Raw genomic sequence first — 16,337 nt, forward strand, 5'->3', positions numbered from 1 at the left:
TCCTTGTCTTACTCCTTTCCCTAGTCTGATCCAGTTTGTACTTCCTCCTCTCACTTTAACTGAAACTTTTTGATTAAGGTATAATGAGTTTATAAGTCTTCTGGTTTTCCAGTCCACTCTTTTCCCTCATAATAGTCGCCAGCTTGTCCCAAACCACATTGTCAAATGCCTTTTCTAAATCAATGAAGCACATATATAGGTCTCTTCCTTTTTCAATAAACCTTTCTCTCAAGATTCGTAGGAGCCCTATTGCATCTCTAGTGCCCGTATTCCGTCTAAAGCCAAACTGCTCCTCGCCGAGATTCTTTTCTATTACTTTTTCAAGTCTTTTATTAATTATTCTTAACATCACTTTGGCTGCATGTGAAATGAGGCTGATTGTCCTGTGCTCGCTGCATTTCTTGGTTCCTTGTGTTTTCGGTAATGGAATCCTTACTGTTGTCAAAAAGTCCTCAGGCCATTCACCACTGTCATATATTTTATTACATAACCTCAATATTTCTCTTATTCCATTGTGGTTCAAGCATTTTAGTATTTCTCCCGGTATTGTATCTGTACCTACTGCATTGCCATTTTTCGTTGCAGAAATGGCAGACTTTACTTCTTCCATTATGATGGTCGGTCATTTCTCTTCATCACTTACACTGTTGTGAGATTCAAGTTCCAGAGTTTCTGGTTTGCTATTTGTGTCATATAGCTCTTTTATATATTCTTCCCATCTCTGGAGGACATCGTCACGATCTTTGTACACTACCTCTTCGTCTTTACTCAAAATTTCCATAGTAGCACTTCCTGCTCTGTTTTGTTCCCATGTCATAGTCTTTACTATGTTTACTATGTTGTTCCCATGTCATAGTCTTTACTATGTATCTTCCCTTCCTGTCCAGTTCTTCAATTTCATCACATTCCTCTTTTAGCCATTTTTTCCTAGCCTGCTCTGTTTCTCTTCGCAGTTCGTTATTTAACCTTCGGTATATCTTTCTTGCATCTTCAGTGTTCTTGTTTTTCAATTTTCTTCTCTCCTCCATCTCGGAAATCATTTCTTGTGTGACCCATGGTTTCCGCTGTTTATGGGTGTATTAATCGATCTGATTCGTAAGTGGAGCCATTCAAGCAATCTTTTGTATACATGAATTACGTTTGCTCTGTTTACTTTTACTACACTCATGGAAATTGAAATAAGAACACCGTGAATTCATTGTCCCAGGAAGGGGAAACTTTATTGACACATTCCTGGGGTCAGATACATCACATGATCACACTGACAGAACCACAGGCACATAGACACAGGCAACAGAGCATGCACAATGTCGGCACTAGTACAGTGTATATCCACCTTTCGCAGCAATGCAGGCTGCTATTCTCCCATGGAGACGATCGTAGAGATGCTGGATGTAGCCCCGTGGAACGGCTTGCCATGCCATTTCCACCTGGCGCCTCAGTTGGACCAGCGTTCGTGCTGGACGTGCAGACCGCGTGAGACGACGCTTCATCCAGTCCCAAACATGCTCAATGGGGGACAGATCCGGAGATCTTGCTGGCCAGGGTAGTTGACTTACACCTTCTAGAGCACGTTGGGTGGCACGGGATACATGCGGACGTGCATTGTCCTGTTGGAACAGCAAGTTCCCTTGCCGGTCTAGGAATGATAGAACGATGGGTTCGATGATGGTTTGGATGTACCGTGCACTATTCAGTGTCCCCTCGACGATCACCAGTGGTGTACGGCCAGTGTAGGAGATCACTCCCCACACCATGATGCCGGGTGTTGGCCCTGTGTGCCTCGGTCGTATGCAGTCCTGATTGTGGCGCTCACCTGCACGGCGCCAAACACGCATACGACCATCATTGGCACCAAGGCAGAAGCGACTCTCATCGCTGAAGACGACACGTCTCCATTCGTCCCTCCATTCACGCCTGTCGCGACACCACTGGAGGCGGGCTGCACGATGTTGGGGCGTGAGCGGAAGACGGCCTAACGGTGTGCGGGACCGTAGCCCAGCTTCATGGAGACGGTTGCGAATGGTCCTCGCCGATACCCCAGGAGCAAGAGTGTCCCTAATTTGCTGGGAAGTGGTGGTGCGGTCCCTTACGGCACTGCGTAGGATCCTACGGTCTTGGCGTGCATCCGTGCGTCGCTGCGGTCCGGTCCCAGGTCGACGGGCACGTGCACCTTCCGCCGACCACTGGCGACAACATCGATGTACTGTGGAGACCTCACGCCCCACGTGTTGAGCAATTCGGCGGTACGTCCACCCGGCCTCCCGCATGCCCACTATACGCCCTCGCTCAAAGTCCGTCAACTGCACATACGGTTCACGTCCACGCTGTCGCGGCATGCTACCAGTGTTAAAGACTGCGGTGGAGCTCCGTATGCCACGGCAAACTGGCTGACACTGACGGCGGCGGTGCACAAATGCTGCGCAGCTAGCGCCATTCGACGGCCAACACCGCGGTTCCTGGTGTGTCCGCTGTGCCGTGCGTGTGATCATTGCTTGTACAGCCCTCTCGCAGTGTCCGGAGCAAGTATGGTGGGTCTGACACACCGGTGTCAATGTGTTCTTTTTTCCATTTCCAGGAGTGTATTTCCTGTGGTTTTCATTACCTTCCAAACGACAATTGCTCCGACTTCCGAGCCCTATACATCAACAGTCCGCCCCGTTCAGCATACGCTACGTAATCGCGCTGATTGTCGGTTCAGCATCTCATGCCCCAAATTCCTCCAGCCGGCAATTATTCATTGTACACAGTTTCTCGGCTAGAACAGCCCAAGACAGCCGGTGTGTGTGTGTGTGTGTGTGTGTGTGTGTGTGTGTGTGTGTGTGTTTTCTCTCTCTCTCTCTCTCCTGCTTTTCTTCCTTTCTGAAGAAGGCCTTGGCCGAAAACTTTTGAACACTCTTTTCGTCGTGCCAGCCAGCTGCTCGGCGTGAGATTACCAATCTATTCGTTTCACAGTACAGTTATTCCCCCATGATGTTTGTTGTAAGCAATCCACTGAAGTTCAACAGTAACAATGATTTACATAATTACAATACCAGAAGACAAAAAAAAATTCACTACACCACATTAAAATTGTCTGTAGCACAAACAGTGGTTCATAATGTTGCAAACAAAAGTTTAGATAACTTAGCCAGTGATATAATATGCCTGACAGACAGCAAAGTAAAAATTGAAACTAAGTTGAACACGTTCCTCTTCGACAACTCTTCAAAATGGCTCTGAGCACTATGGAACATATAAGGTCATCAGTCCCCTAGAACTTAGAACTACTTAAACTTAACTAACCTAAGGACATCACACACATCCATGCCCGAGGCAGGATTCGAACCACCGACCGTAGCGGTCGCGAGGTTCCAGACTGAAGAGCCTAGAACCGCTCGGCCACACTGGCCGGCGAAAATTCTTCCTATCTCGCAGAAGACTGTCTATTATTGTAATGCGTAAATGGTGATGGGTAGAGAGTTACTAATATTTGCCTGTCTTTAATCAAGAAACAAAATAACTAATGAATGATCAGCATGGAGGCATAATTACAAAAAATGTTAATATAGAATGACTCATTTCACATTATTATGTATTATAGAGCAAATGCTTCATGGAACATGAAACTAACTATAGGTACATAACAAAGTATGGTATAGACTTACATACGTTGAAAATCACAAAATTAAATTCAAAAGTAAAATGAAGCAGATTATCAAAGTAGATACGTTCCAATTGCGATATGTCTGGTAACTCCTGATAAACTGATACAGCTATTGGGGAGAAAAATTCCGGGAAAAGAAGCAAAAATGGTTCAAATGGCTCTGAACACTATGGGACTGAACATCTCAGGTCATCAGTCCCCTAGAACTTAGAACTACTTAAACCTAACTAACCTAAGGACATCACACACATCCATGCCCGAGGCAGGATTCGAACCTGCGACCGTAGCGGTCGCGCGTTCCAGACTGAAGCGCCCAGAACCGCTCGGCCACCAGAGGCCGGCGAAAAGAAGCAGATAGGCTGTTGTTGGAAAGGTAGACATAATATGCTACACAAGCTAGTCTATCATTACTAAAAATGTGTTACATACATGTTAAAGGAAAATATTCGTTTTAAGGGGTCTAAGCGTTGTATACCATTCCCTTGATCACTTTTAGGAACATGTTTTAAAACATTATATAGTTTCTTTATCCTGTAAATTGCTATTATGGTCACACACTGAATGACACATCATATGTAAGATTTCAAAGTGAGAAGATGGGTAAACCATAGTGAAACTATTGCACTGACAATCCAATAATAGCCGGCCGGAATGGCCGTGCGGTTCTTGGCGCTACAGTCTGGAACCGCGCTGCTGCTACGGTCGTAGGTTCAAATCCTGCCTCGGGCATGGATGTGTGGTGTGTCCTTAGGTTAGTTAGGTTTAATTAGTTCTAAGTTCTAGGCGACTGATGACCGCAGAAGTTAAGTCCCATAGTGCTCAGAGCCATTTGAACCATTTTTTGAGTCCAATAATACGAGGGTTATTCCGAAAGTAAGAAACGATCGGTCGCGAAGTCGAAAATACAGTGAAAATCTGATGATGGTTGAAACACGTATGTTGTGTGGCGGCGATGGCGAGGCATTGCAGAGTCTCTGACCAGAGAGCTATTTGTCGTTCCTAGTCTGCGCTTGACCGCGCGAGAGAGTTCAGTCGGTAGTAGCAGTTGGAGAGCTGTAGCGCGAGAGTGCAGTTGCGATGCAGTTGCGGTCGAGTCGCAGTAGAGTTCAGTTGCATGTAGGGAATTAGTTGTGTGTGAGGAGTCGGCGGGCGTCGACATGGCACTCTGGTCAAGATTCGGGACGAGGTATATTTTTTAAATAAGGTAATGAAGCAGCATTGCGCACATCTGATAATGTAATGTACCTTAACTGTAATTAATTTGTCCAAGAATTGCCCCAATAATAATTTTGTTTTGAAACCGAGCATTTATAAGAAAACCATCATTTGAATGGAAAAAACATTTCCCTTACATTTCCTTAAAGAAAAAATTTACTTAAATTCAAAGAATATTTGCGACGCATTTCCTCCAAGCTATGGCGAAAATAAGAGCAGATGCAGTTTTACTGAGGTAAGAATCTGAGTTTAATTATTGCACAGGGCCTAAGATCGACATTTAGGTCTATTTGCATTTTTATTGTGACTGAGATTTCATTATCATTGAATTGACTTACATTTTTTGTGGGCAGCTTATACCTGGGTCACATTGCTAATTTTTATTTAATTTTCATTGTCATTAAATTTTTGTGGGGAGGTTACAAGCTTTGCAGAGGTGTGTTGAGCACTGTGTCTAGTACGCCCGTCGATCGCATCATGTCACTCTTTTCAGTCCTGAGCTCACAGTGAGAATGTAAAGATGGCTAGAAATTAGCGTCTCCCCCCAAGTATGAGGGCCTGGCGAAAGATTTCGCCTGAAGCTACGCAATCTACGTAACCGTTATGCCGTTATTTCTGCACGAAAATTCTCGGCCACACTCTGCAGTGGCAATGAAGATGCTTCTGTAGCGTTTGCGATGGGAAGTGTATGATCACCCACAATACAGCCCGTAATTACCTACTCCTGAGGTTCATCTCTGCTCAAATGAACCGCTGGCTATGAAGACAATATTTTGACGCAGACAATGAGCTGCAGCCCAGAGCAGAAAATTGTCGAAAAGCACTGGAACTCTGTCTTCTATAACGAGGGGATTGAAAAGTTGGTACAACACTGCGACAGATGTCTAAGTCTGAGCGGCGACTGTGTAGAGAAGTAGCTGGAAGGTGTAGCTAACCATTGCAAATAAAACAGTTTTGATTTTCACCATGGTTTCCACTTCTCGACCTATCGCTCCTAATTTTCCGAACAGCCCTCGTATAAGAATTCTATTCTGCATGCAGGTATACCTGTCACTTCTGTTTCTTTGGCATTTCAGTAATCGCTCACTTTGTTCACGTACACAAGACATGATAGCATGCTTTCCTTCTTTCCTCATTACACACATTTATTGGCTTGCAAGGAACACGTACGGTAACTTTGTTTGCATACGTGAACATTAAAAATGTACATAAGAGATGAAAACTGAAAATGTAACGAACCAGAAGCAGTACCAGTAAGCAAACAACCATTGGTTTCGGAGTTGCAGCTTCATTTGCTACCGATACAAATATAGTAAAAGTGGAATTAAGTGGATTATGAAAGTATGCTTTTCTCATGACTTCCTTCTCTTCTCGATTATTCGAAATATATAAAGAAAAAAGATGGCCAAATGTATCGCATTACTAGAGCAAATACGCATTCAAGAACAGAAAAAATTTTGGAATTGCCATCCTGACACTATGTTATTCATGTAAGCACTGTAGTTTTTAGCATTTAGAACAGTTGTAGTGTGCACGCTACAGAAATAATGAACAAGAAGCAGCTTTAAACAGTAGTCTGCTAATGTTTTAGGCTGCTTAAGATGGGAGCAGCGTCCGCCCACTCTGGCTTCAAAACAACATACAGCGTAAGTCTACATTGCCACCTCCCTTTTTTCTTTTCTTTTTTTTTCTACTTCTATGACTACCACGTCATCAGTAATTACTCTGGTTGACGGCGGGAACTTACGAACAGAAACGCGATATCGTATATAAATCACATGTCAGTGTCGCGCCTTCAACCCACAAGATCACACAAAGCGAGATCGCAGAACGGGAGAGGTGAAAAAGCGTAAGCACCCATTGCTTATTCGGATCACGTTCAAATTTCGTCGAATGGTTTCGAACGGTCCGTAATGGTTCCATCCTGCCTACAAAACCTGAAATTGTACGTTGTAGTTGGTCTACACTCCACGCTCACTGCGCTTGCAACTACACGAATTCCTTCTCTAAGAAGGGTTGACTCGACTGGAAGGTATCCAAATCCATTAAAAATAAAAACGACATATCTCTATTTAAAAAGCAGATAAGAATTCGCTTGATGTTTCCTAGGAGACAGTTTCCGCTCCTTCCAGACTATTTAAGGGGAGCCGGAGGTGCCTATGCTGCCCATGTTAAAATCACTAAGTTTGAGGAACATTTATGTATAAACTTGTTGTTGTTGTGGTCTTCAGTCCTGAGACTGGTTTGATGCAGCTCTCCATGCTACTCTATCCTGTGCAAGCTTCTTCATCTCCCAGTACCTACTGCATCCTACATCCTTCTGAATCTGCTTAGTGTATTCATCTCTTGGTCTCCCTCTACGATTTTTACCCTCCACGCTGCCCTCCAATGCTAAATTTGTGATCCCTTGATGCCTCAAAACATGTCCTACCAACCGATCCCTTCTTCTAGTCAAGTTGTGCCACAATCTTCTCTTCTCCCCAATCCTATTCAATACCTCCTCATTAGTTACGTGATCTACCCACCTTATCTTCAGCATTCTTCTGTAGCACCACATTTCGAAAGCTTCTATTCTCTCCTTGTCCAAACTAGTTATCGTCCATGTTTCACTTCCATACATGGCTACACTCCATACAAATACTTTCAGAAACGACTTCCTGATGAATAAACTACCAAATAGAAAAATTTGAATTTTTTTTTACATATAGAGTGGTTTAGTATGGCAGTTATGACAGAGGGATTTTGGAGTATCTTTTCTAGTTTCCTTCCAATAATTTTTTATTAATGACCCAATTTTTTTTACAAATAATTGCTTTATAATTAAACTGAAATGAAACTACTGAACATAATGCAAAATGGCTGTGTTACAATGTAAGTTTGACCACTAGGAGTGCTGTATAAAAATTTCATCTCTCTAGCTTGAGTGGATTTTGAGAAAATGTTCCTTATATTCTAAAAATTCTAATTTACGGGAAATGGCTATCAAAGTTTGTCAATACATTCCTGCACTATAGGATGGATTATCAGGTTCTTCTTTTTCATCCTCCAAAAGCTTCTTCTGTCTTCTTTTCTGGACTGTTGTTCCATCATACTTCATATGCCTTTCTCTTCTTTCTGCTCCTCTTATCCTTTCTCTGTCAATATTTTAGTGCTCGTACAGTGTACATCCCAGCTGTAAATCCTAATGCCTTCAGAACTTCACACTTCACACTGTTCCCTTGGTTGTGGGTTGCTATTGCATCATAAATGCCAAAGTGCAGTGTTTTTATGCTTACAAACACCCTTTTAGGAATCACTTTTCAAATTAAATTGTTTACGCTCTCATTAGGATTCTGCGTCTTTCCGTGTAGACATTTGTGTAACAATTCTGGCTGTGCTAAGTCATGAAAAATTGGTTTTATAGTTCCCTCCTGATTCTTGTACATACTGCATATTACCTGCTTTACACAAGAGGTGTAATACTACCAACAACAGGCGCAACACTGAACTGATTCGAAACGGTAAACAGCAAAGAGACGATGTTCCGCTCTCTTATTCATTGTAGTATCGCAACTTGGTGTTAGTGTTGATTTTCTTTTCCCTACATTCTTCCTCTTCTTATATACACGGTTACTAAAACGTGGCATCGTAACCAGAACAAAAGTGTACGACAATATTAAATGGAGTAAGATGGCCGGCCGAAGTGGCCGTGCGGTTAAAGGCGCTGCAGTCTGGAACCGCAAGACCGCTACGGTCGCAGGTTCGAATCCTGCCTCGGGCATGGATGTTTGTGATGTCCTTAGGTTAGTTAGGTTTAACTAGTTCTAAGTTCTAGGGGACTAATGACCTCAGCAGTTGAGTCCCATAGTGCTCAGAGCCATTTGAACCATTTTTTTGGAGTAAGATGTTCGAATTTCTGAGGAAAATAGGAGTAAGCTGTAAGGAAATACGGGTAATATTTGTCACAGAAAACAATGTAGCCAACCCTTGCACACTCGCTGTATGCGTAACAGGCCGAGAAAATCCCAAGCAGTTCGCCAGGAAGTCACGAGAGGGTGTTAGATGCATTCAGCGGCCGCCCATTTCCTCTGCAGGCGTGGGGGAAAATGGTAATAACTCCACTTCTAGGGCGAGTAGAACAATAATTCAAAGTTCACATTAAAGAGGAATGTTCCAATTAATTTTCGGTAGCAAAAAAAATCGTAATTTTTTTGGATTTGACCACCTCCGGCTCCCCTTAAGTGTAGATAATATACAGCTTAAATTCAAAGAAATAGTGTTGATGGAAGTTGAGAGATTTATAGATGGTAAAAGTTTGTACTGGTGCCCCATTGCATTCAAAATAGGTCAGAATATTACTGCAGAAGCAGTGAAAAAAGCGTGCCAAATTGGAAAGAATGCAAAATCTCTAAGATGGGTGATGTTTTACAGCACTCGAAACATAGCACCGACTTCAATGCGAGGTGTTTTAAGAATTTCGATAGCGAAACTCTGTCTCAAAATCTGGCAGAAATCCAAAGAGATTCTGACCATATGTAAAGTACACGTTCACAACACGATATCAATGGCGATATTACCGATCACAGTGCCACTAAAGCGGAGTTACAAAACAAAGTTTTCCGATATTCCATCGCTAAATAAGACAATGTAAATATTTCAAAATTTGAATCAAAAACAGCTGTCGATATGAGTAACTTAAAAATACAATGGTTGTCCAGAAAGTAATGGTTAAAATGGCTCTAAGCACTATGTGACTTAACAGCTGAGGTCATCAGTCCCCTAAAGTTAGAACTACTTAAACCTAACTAACCTAAGGACATCACACACATCCATGTCCGAGGCAGGATTCGAACCTGCGACCGTAGCAGCAGCGTGGTTCCGGACTGAAGCGCCTAGAACCGCCCGGCCACCGTGGCCGGCTAGAAAGTAGTGGTGGGCAGGAAATCGTGTATCTGTTAGAAATCACAGTGACTGAGAAGTCACAGATATCACAGTAGCAACTTTACAGAATCTAACTGCGATTTCAGTCACAGTTAGCAGTCGCAAGTAGTATTTCACATTCAAAGACGTGAGCCATCTATTGGTCGAATTTAGCACTGCTTTCTGCGATTTCAGTGACAAGTCGCAACTAACAGTCGCAAGTAGCATCTGAAAAGCGCGGTTAACAGTGGCATCTGTTGGCCAAAGTTCGTACTACGTCCATCTCTGCGGTACGCTATGGAGTCCAACTGCGATATCTGTGACAAGTCGCAATTAAGAGTCGCAAGTAGCAACTAAAAAGCGCAGTTAACAGTGCCATCTGTTGGCCAAAGTCCGTACTACGTCCATCTCTGAGATATGGTATTGAGTCTAACTGCGATTTCCGTGACAAGTCGCAACTAAGAGTCGCAAGTAGCAACTAGAAAGCGCGGTTAACAGTGCCATCTGTGGGTCAAAGTTCGTACTACGCCCATCTCTGCGATATACTATTGAGTCCAACTGCGATTTCCGTGACAAGTCGCAATTAAGGGTCGCAAGTAGCAACTAAAAAGCGCAGTTAGCACTGCCATCTGTTGAGCAAAGTTCATACTATGCTATTCGCTACCGAGTCAAACTGCGATTTCTGTGACAAATCGCAACTAAGAGTCGCAAGTAGCAACTAAAAAGCGCAGTTAACATACTTTTCCTAGTGCCATCTGTTGACCGACGTACGTACTTCGTAATGAGAGCCTTGTGCCTCACGAGATCGATGTGCTATGTGTGCATATGAAGGGCTTATTTCAATAGTGGTACAAGTCCATTTTTGTTCATTTTGAGATACAGAGTCGTAAAGTTAAATGAGCGCTGAAAAATCTGCAGTTGAGATACCAGAAATATTCAAGCATATGGCTTCTTGCTAGAGATGAACCTTTATTTATGTTTGCTTGGATCATTAATTTCAGAAGCATTATAGACAGAAAAGTGGAGGTAATGGACTTGTACCACTATTGAAATAAGCCTTTCATATTATATGACGACATGCACATTCAGCATCAGTTATGGTTGGTCAAATACTGCTGTGACTCTGAATGTATTATATTAATGAGAAGCAACATTGCATTTTTCTCCTGAAAATATCAAGTAACGTAACAAATGTGTTTGATTCTGCTTCCAATATGACAGTTTTGGTTAATACTCCACATGCCTACAGGACTTTGCAATGTTAACACAGCAGAACTCAGACATCTGTATAAGTGTAGTGAAATGAAAACAGTCATATGAATGCCTCACTTTTGTTCCGACGCAGTTCAAGACTCGGGCGAAAAGTTTTACACCTGGTGTTCTACATGGCAACTTCACACACAAGAACTTTTTGCCGACACTACTACCACCTACATAAGTAAGCTTTTCCTGTGTTACTTTCAAGTAATGCACTTAAGCTATTCCCGATTTAACTGGAAGATCTGTACTTCCCACTTTCACATCAAAAGCCTCAAAATGCATGTTGTAGACTTCGGGATATGTTATAGGTCAGTGTCACACCAAGATTGTGGAGAAATGGGGGAGAGGGGGGGGGCGGCATGTCACTCTCCAACAAGTGTTTACCAATAAGTAAGTGGCGGAAAATTACGGGTATTGGACGGCTTAACATGTGGAAAATGAGATTTTTATTATTCACTCACTGTATTTAACATTTATTATGCCTTTAAAATCGCACAACAACTTCAATAAAACACAGTTTAATCATACACACACTTATTTCACAATTATTTCACTTATAAACTGCAAATCATCTAAGAGCTGTCTTGAATCTTCACGAATCTCTCTCAACAGCCTTGATGTGGATAGATACGTACAGCAACCAGTAATCAGTCAGAACTGCATCTGCAAAAACACAAGGATTATTAAGCAATTTTTGCTGTCACTAATTACTAGCAATATAATTGACAGAGTAGATTGCTAATATTTGCTATAATGAATGTCACATTTGCAAGAACGATCTCACTGAAGTAATGAAGTCCATCGAAACGCTTAGAAACCAACCTCTTGTCTGACGAAAACGGTCTAAAGACGCAGTGGCAAATTTCTTCAGATCTGCTGACAATGATATTTTGAGTTATCACTTTACTGAGTGACTGAAATGTAGTTCAGGTACCTGTGAACATAACAATATGTTAGAATTCATTTTCTAAACACGAACTATTACGGTACTGTACGGCTACTTATATATTAATTACACTATTAATATTTTCACAGTTGTTTCTTTAATACAAAATTAAAGCCAACGGAAGAAAAAACGTAAAACATACTTGCCAATGACAGGTTTGTTGCGATGCAATTTTCTGTGTTGACAGATGTAACTTTTTCATATGGTGGTAAGTCGCAGAAGTCGCAGAAGTCGCAGAAGTCGCAGAAGTCGCAGGAGTCGCGGGAGTCGCGGGAGTCGCGGGAGTCGCGGGAGTCGCGGGAGTCGCGGGAGTCGCGGGAGTCGCGGGAGTCGCGGGAGTCGCGGGAGTCGCGGGAGTCGCGGGAGTCGCGGGAGTCGCGGGAGTCGCGGGAGTCGCGGGAGTCGCGGGAGTCGCGGGAGTCGCGGGAGTCGCGGGAGTCGCGGGAGTCGCGGGAGTCGCGGGAGTCGCGGGAGTCGCGGGAGTCGCGGGAGTCGCGGGAGTCGCGGGAGTCGCGGGAGTCGCGGGAGTCGCGGGAGTCGCGGGAGTCGCGGGAGTCGCGGGAGTCGCGGGAGTCGCGGGAGTCGCGGGAGTCGCGGGGGATACACGACCTATGTTCCTTAACTGCGACAAATCGCAGTTAAGAATAACAGATACTGAAAAGTAGCATTCACTGAAATCACTGATATCGGAAAATCGCAGTTTAGCCCATCACTACTAGAAAGTAATGCACCGCATTTTTCTCCGCAGCCGACAACAATGCTATGAATACGAAACGTTACGTGTGTATTGTTAGTGTCTCCTGAGTGTGTGCGGCTAGTTTCCGTCACTTCCGACAAACAGCGTAGCTGCAGGGCAGTTTCAAAATGGCGTCTGTAGGTGATGTACGTTACAAACAACGTGCCGTCACTGAATTTCTTACTGTAGAGAAAGAAGCTGTGGGGAATATTCACAAACGCTTGTGCAAAATCTTTGGGGCATCTGCTGTCGACAGAAGTACAGTTAGTTGCTGGACACAGAGGGTGATGTCATCAGAGGGCGGTTCGGCGGAGCACCACGATTTGCAGCGGTCGGGGAGACCACCCACGGCTGTCACACCTGACATGTTGCAGCGAGCTGATGTCATTCGCGCGGACAGACGCATTACGACTCGGCTGTTGGCGTTGCGTCTGTCAATCAGCAAAGGAAGTTCACAGAGTGTAGATAAAACACCATTCTTTCGTGTGTGTAGTTCTCATTATATTCAATAAAGAACTGTTGAAGAAAAAAAGTGCGGTGCATTACTTTCTGGACAACCCTCGGTGTTGCGTAGCAGTTTAAACCATTTAATAAAGGCAAGTCTTCTGGTCCAGACTGTATGCCAGTCAGGTTCCTTTCAGACTGTACTGATACAATAGCTCCATACTTGGTAAATATTTACTAGCGCTCGCTCGACGAAAGACCTGTGCCTGAATACTGGGAAGTTGCACAGGTCACACCAATGCCATATTCAAGACAGGAAATAGGAACAATGCGGTGAACTGAAGACCCATATCACTGACATCTATTTGCAGCAGAATGTTGGAATATGCACTGTATTCGAACATTATAGATTACTTTGAAAAAGGCATTCCATTGATAGATGGTCTGCACAGATTCAGAGAATATATTTCTAGTGAAACGCAATTTGGTCTTTATTCGCTCGAAGTAATGAGGGCTGTTGGCAAGAGATCTCAAACTGATTCCCTATTTCTAGATTTCCAGAAGGCATTTGACTCCGGTCCCCACAAGATATTTATAATAAAATTGCTGCTTATGGAGTACCTGTCAGTTGTACAACTGGATTCGTGACTTCTTGTCAAAAAGATTCACAGTTCTTGGTAATCGACGTAAAGTCATCGAGTGAAACAGAAGTGATGTCTGGTGTTCCTGAAGGATCTGTAATAGACCCTCTGTTGTTCCTAATCTATTTAAGCGATTTAGGAAAAATCTGAGCAGCACTCTTAGATTGTTTGCAGACGATGCTGTCATTTACCATCCAGTAACGTCATCAGAAGATAAAAACCAATTGAAAAATGATTTAAACAAATTGTCTGTATAGTGCGAAGTGGCAGTTCACATAAGGAAATGTGTGGGGATATCCACATAAGTACTAAAAGGACTTTAGGCAGTGGATTCACATACTGTGAATGCCTATTAGCATCACCTACTGGTGACAAATGAAGATTTGCGATGTACCGGGACTCGAAACCGGATTTCCGGCTTGTCGTGAGCAGTCACCTTAACCACTTCGGCTATCCGAGGATGCCCACAGTGCCGGTTCAAACCTCCACGTCATGCACTCACAGTCCAGAAGCTCATAAATTCGTGGAACTAAGCGTAGTAAGGCCTTTATTATTTTTTTTATCCTCATTTTAGCCCCGCTAGGCTTGATTGTATTATGAAAGGCGGCAGTGTCTGGCGACATTGTCTGTGCATACGTGCATGGCTGAAGAACATTGTGTTGCAATAAATGAAGCTACTGCATCAGTACAGACACTGTCGTCATTAATGATAAAAGGATCCTTTAAATTTCGATTGCACGATACGTCGCATAAATCTACAGGCTGTCAATTCAACTAAATACCTAGGGATTATAATTACGAACAAATTAAACTGCAACGATTGGATAGATAATGTAGTGAGGAAGGCAAACCACAGACTGCGTTTTATTGGAAGAACGCTTAGGAGAGGCAACAGGTCTAGAAAGAGACGGCCTATGCTACGCTAGTTCGGCCTCTGCAAGAATATTTCTGTGTGGTATGGAATCCTTACAAGATGGGTTTGACAGAAGACACCGAGAATGTCCAAATAAGGGCAGCTCGTTTTGTTCAAAAATGGTTCAAATGGCTCTGAGTACTATGGGACTTAACTTCTGAGGTCATTAGTCCCCTAGAACTTAAAACTACTTAAACCTAATGGCATCACACACATCCATACCCGAGGCAGGATTCGAACCTGCGACCGTAGCGGTCGCGCAGTTCCAGACTGTAGCGCCTAGAATCGCTCGGCCACTCCGGCCGGCTAGCTCATTTTGTATTGCCATGTAATGGGAGAAGTGTTACGCATATGATAAAAGAGTTCACGTGGTAATCATTAATACAAGGGCGTTTTTCATTGCGGCGAGATCTTTTCACGAAATTTCAGTCACCAACTGTCCCCTCTGAGTACGAAAATATTTTACTGTTGCCAACCTAGATAGTAAGAAATGATCATCGCAATAAAATAAGCAAACTCAGAGCCCGTACGGGAAGATTTAAGGTTTTATTTTTGCCAAGCACTGTTCGGGAATGGAATGGTAGAGAAATAGTCTGAACGTGGTTTGATGGACCCTCTGCCAGGTACTTAAATGTGAATTGCCGAGTAGCCCTGTAGATGTACTTGTATAAGTGACAAAGTTTGTCAAGAACCTCGATCTTTTGCACGGCTAACCGCAAACTGTCGTTTGCTACCGCTGTATGTATGCAAATGAACACTGTACGAGAAGAGTTGGTTACATACACGCCCTTGATGCCAGCTCCTCAGATCTTTTCTCGACGATTCTGAGCGGTGGTGTGTCTGAAACGTTGCTCTCGGATACGCGTAAGAAAACCACTTGATTTTAGCGCTGGCCGACACGGTTCCGTTCTCAATAGCAAAGACGTGAAAAGCGGAAGTCAGATGTGGGTAAGGGTAAGGGATGTTACGACCTTCTCATCACGTGACATCTCCACGGTGGCGTTGGGTAGGCTTGTGGTGAAATATAGTGTCAATTTTACATCATTAACCCACCTTACACCTCGCATGAGGTTCAGAGCTCTGGCATTTTTCTCGCATGTGGCATCACCTTGCTGTTTGAAGCGTCACTTTTGCACCGTTACAGAGGAGAGCTGTAAGCATCTTTGAGCCAAATTTCAAACTTGTGCATCACAGTGAGGGAGAATACCTGGGTTTCAAAAGAGTGGTTCTTTAATTCGTTTACGTAGTATACTTGCATTAACATGTTGAAAGACGTACGTTGCTTTTTGGACCTCTTTCATTGATTCTAGAACCCGTTAACTTAGCTAGGGATCATATTAATTTCTGCCTGTTTTAATTCTATCGGATAATGCCCAGAGGAAGTGCCTATGTAACCTGCGTTTTGTTTTGAAGTGCCCTTTCTGATGAGCAATTTCTACTCTGTGCCTTTCCAGTGCACTGTAGGAGAATGCAAGTTTAATGTATAAAAAGCCCGAGAAACGAGCGACGGCACATTCCTGTGTGGCCCACTTGACTCACAGTGCGTGCGCAGATGGAAGCTTCTCGAAACATCTGGTAGCTTTTTGTCTGCCCAGAGGTGCCAATAGGGTGTAAGCCTGCGTACTCTGCTAGAGGTC

The sequence above is a fragment of the Schistocerca nitens genome, chromosome 6 (assembly GCF_023898315.1).
Source record: "Schistocerca nitens isolate TAMUIC-IGC-003100 chromosome 6, iqSchNite1.1, whole genome shotgun sequence".
In the NCBI taxonomy this organism is placed as follows: Eukaryota; Metazoa; Arthropoda; class Insecta; order Orthoptera; family Acrididae; genus Schistocerca; species Schistocerca nitens.